This window comes from Muntiacus reevesi, unplaced genomic scaffold (genome assembly GCF_963930625.1).
Source record: "Muntiacus reevesi unplaced genomic scaffold, mMunRee1.1 SCAFFOLD_33, whole genome shotgun sequence".
Lineage (NCBI taxonomy): Eukaryota > Metazoa > Chordata > Mammalia > Artiodactyla > Cervidae > Muntiacus > Muntiacus reevesi.
In genome coordinates, this window is record NW_027078014.1 from 1,428,857 (window position 1) to 1,433,569 (window position 4,713).

The following is a 4,713-nucleotide window of genomic DNA, read 5'->3' on the forward strand; positions in this document are numbered from 1 at the left end:
TTCACGTGAGTCCCACGTGATTCCCACGTGATTCCCTCGTGATGCCCAAGTGATGCCCACGTGATTGACACGTGATTCCCTCGTGACTGACACGTGATTCCCACGTGATTCCCAGGTGATTCCCTCGTGATTGACATGTGATTCCCACGTGATTCCCACGTGATTGCCACGTGATTCCCACGTGATTGCCACGTGATTCCCAAGTGATTGACACGTGATTCCCACGTGATTCCCACGTGATTGACATTTGATTTCCACGTGATTCCCACGTGAGTCCCACGTGATTGCCACGTTATTCCCACGTGATTCCCACGTGATTGACACGTGATTCCCTCGTGATTGACACGTGATTCCCACGTGATTCCATCGTGATTCCCACGTGATTGACACGTGATTCCTACCTGACTCCCACATGACTCCCACGTGATTCCCAAATGATTGTCACGTCATGCCCACGGGATGCCCACGTGATTCCCACGTGATTGACACGTGATTCCCACGTGATTCCATCGTGATTACCACGTGACTGACACATGATTCCCAGGAGATTCCTACGTGATTCCCACGTGATTACCACGCGATTGACACGTGATTTCCAGGTGATTCCCACGAGATTCCCATGTGATTTTCACGTGATTCACACTTAATTCCCACGTGATTCCCACGTGATTCCCACGTGATTCCCAGGTGATTGCCACGTGATTGACACGTGATTCCCACGTGATTACCACGTGATTCCCACGAGATTGACATGTGATTCCCACGGGATTCCCACGTGATTCCCACGTGATTGACACGTGATTCCCACGTGACTCCCTCGTGATTCCCAGGTGATTGATGCAAGATTCCCACATGATTCCCACGTGATTGACACGTTATTCCCACGTGATTGACATGTGATTCCCACATGATTCCCACGTGATTCCCAAGAGATTGACATGTGCTTCCCACGGGATTCCCACGTGATTCCCACGTGATTGATACGTGATTTCCACGTGATTCCCACGTGATTCCCACGTGATTCCCACGTGATTCCATCGTGATTCCCATGTGACTGACACGTGATTCCCACGTGACTCCCAGTGACTCCCACGTGATTCCCACGTGATTGATACGTGATTCCCACGTGATTACCACGTGATTCCCACGTGATTCCCACGTGATTCCCACGTGCTTCCATCGTGATTCCCATGTGATTGACACGTGATTCAAACGTGATTCGCACGTGACTCCCACGTGATTCCCAAATGATTGTCACGTCATTCCCACGGGATACCCACCTGATTCCCACGTGATTGACACGTGATTCCCACGTGATTCCCTCGTGATTCCCACGTGATTCCGAAATGATTGTCACGTCATTCCCACGGGATACCCACCTGATTCCCACATGATTGACACGTGATTCCCACGTGATTCCCTCGTGATTCCCACGTGACTGACATGTGATTCCCAGGTGATTCCCAGGTGATTCCCAGGAGATTCCCACGTTATTCCCACGTGATTGACACGTGATTCCCACGTGATTGACACGTGATTGACACGTGATTCCCTCGTGATTGACACGTGATCCCCACGTGACTCCCAGGTGATTCCCTCGTGATTGACATGTGATTCGCACGTGATTCCTACGTGCATGACACACGATTCCCACGTGATTGCCACGTGATTCCCAAGTGATTGACACGTGATTCCCACGTGATTCCCACATGATTCCCACGTGATTGACATTTGATTTCTACGTGATTCCCACGTGAGTCCCTCATGATTGCCACGTTATTCCCACGTGATTCCCACGTGATTGACACGTGATTCCCACGTGATTACCACGTGATTCGCACGAGATTGACATGTGATTCCCACTGGATTCCCACGTGATTCCCACGTGATTGACACGTGATTCAAACGTGATTCCCACGTGATTCCCACGTGATTCTCACGTGATTGACACTTGAAACCCACGTGATTGACACGTGATTCCCACGTGATTCCCACGTGATTCCATCGTGATTCCCACGTGATTGACACGTGATTCCCAGGTGATTTCCACGTAATTCCCACGTGATTACCACGTGATTCCAACGTGATTGACACGTGATTCCCATATGATTCCCACGTGATTCCCACGTGATGATCACGTGATTGACACGTGATATTCACGTGAGTCCCACGTGATTCCCACGTGATTCCCTCGTGATGCCCAAGTGATGCCCACGTGATTGACACGTGATTCTCTCGTGATTGACACGTGATTCCCACGTGATTCCCAGGTGATTCCCTCGTGATTGACATGTGATTCCCACGTGATTCCCACGTGATTGCCACATGATTCCCACGTGATTGCCACATGATTCCCACGTGATTGCCACGTGATTCCCAAGTGATTGACACGTGATTCCCACGTGATTCCCACGTGATTGACATTTGATTTCCACGTGATTCCCACGTGAGTCCCACGTGATTGCCACGTGATTCCCACGTGATTGCCACATGATTCCCACGTGATTGCCACGTGATTCCCAAGTGATTGACACGTGATTCCCACGTGATTCCCACGTGATTGACATTTGATTTCCACGTGATTCCCACGTGAGTCCCACGTGATTCCCACGTGATTCCCACGTGATTGACACGTGATTCCCTCGTGATTGACACGTGATTCCCACGTGATTCCATCGTGATTCCCACGTGATTGACACGTGATTCCTACCTGACTACCACGTGACTCCCACGTGATTCCCAAATGATTGTCACGTCATTCCCACGGGATGCCCACGTGATTCCCACGTGATTGACACGTGATTCCCACGTGATTCCATCGTGATTACCACGTGACTGACACATGATTCCCAGGAGATTCCCACGTGATTCCCACGTGATTCCCACGCGATTGACACGTGATTTCCACGTGATTTCTACGAGATTACCACGTGATTTTCACGTGATTCACACTTAATTCCCACGTGATTCCCACGTGATTCCCACGTGATTCCCAGGTGATTCCCACGTGATTGACACGTGATTCCCACATGATTGCCACGTGATTCCCACGTGATTGACACGTGATTCCCACGTGATTGACATTTGATTTCTACGTGATTCCCACGTGAGTCCCACGTGATTGCCACGTGATTCCCACGTGATTGCCACGTGATTCCCACGTGATTGACACGTGATTCCCTCATGATTGATATGTGATTCCCACGTGATTGACACGTGATTCCCACGTGATTGACATTTGATTTCTACGTGATTCCCACGTGAGTCCCACGTGATTGCCACGTGATTCCCACGTGATTGCCACGTGATTCCCACGTGATTGACACGTGATTCCCTCATGATTGATATGTGATTCCCACGCGATTGACACGTGATTTCCACGTGATTCCTACGAGATTCCCACGTGATTTTCACGTGATTCACACTTGATTCCCACGTGATTTCCACGAGATTCCCACGTGATTCCCACGTGATAGACAAGTAATTCCCACGTGATTCCAACGTGATTGACACGTGATTCAAAAATGATTCCAATGTGATTCCCACGTGATTGACACGTGATTCCCACGTGATTCCCACGGGAATGACACGTGATTCCCACGTGATTCCCCCGTGATTCCCACGTGATTTTCACATGATTCAAACTTGATTCCCACGTGACTCCCATGTGATTCCCACGTGATTCCCACTTGATTGACACATGATTCCCACGTGATTCTCAAGTGATTCCCACGTGATTCCCACGTGATTCCCACTTGATTGACACATGATTCCCACGTGATTCCCACGAGATTCCCACGTGATTCCCACGTGAATTCCACGTGATTGACACGTGATTCCCACCTGATTCCCATGAGATTCCCACGTGATTGACACTTGATTCCACGTGATTCCGACGTGCCTCCCACGTGAATGACACGTGATTCCCACGTGATTGAGGCATGATTCCCACATGATTCCCACATGATTGACACGTGATTCCCCCGTGATTCCCACGTGATTTTCACATGATTCACACTTGATTCCCACGTGACTCCCATGTAATTCCCACGTGATTCCCACTTGATTGACACATGATTCCCACGTGATTCTCACGTGATTCCCAGGTGATTCCCACGTGATTGACACGTGATTCCCACGTGATTCCCACGTGATTGACACGTGATTCACACGTGATTCTCACATGACTCCTTCGTGATTCCCATGTGATTGACAAGTGATTCAATGTGATTCCCACGTGACTGACACGTGATTGCCACGAGATTCCCACGTGATACCCACTTGATTGACACATGATTCCCACGTGATTCACAGGTGATTCCCACGTGATTAACACGTGATTCCCACGTGATTCTCACGTGAATGACACGTGATTCCAACGTGATTCCCACGTGATTCCCACGTGATTGACAAGTGATTCCCGCGTGATTCCCACGTGATTGACACGTGATTCCCACGAAATTACCAAGTGATTCCCACGTGATTCACACGTGACTCCACGTGACTCCCACGTGATTCCCACGTGAATTACATGTGATTGACACGTGATTCCCACCTGATTCCCACGAGATTCCCACGTGATTGACACGTGATTCCACGTGATTCCCACGTGATTCCGACGTGACTCCCATGTGAATGACACGTGATTCCCACGTGATTGACATATGATTCCCACATGATTCCCACATGAATGACACGTGATTCCCACGTGAT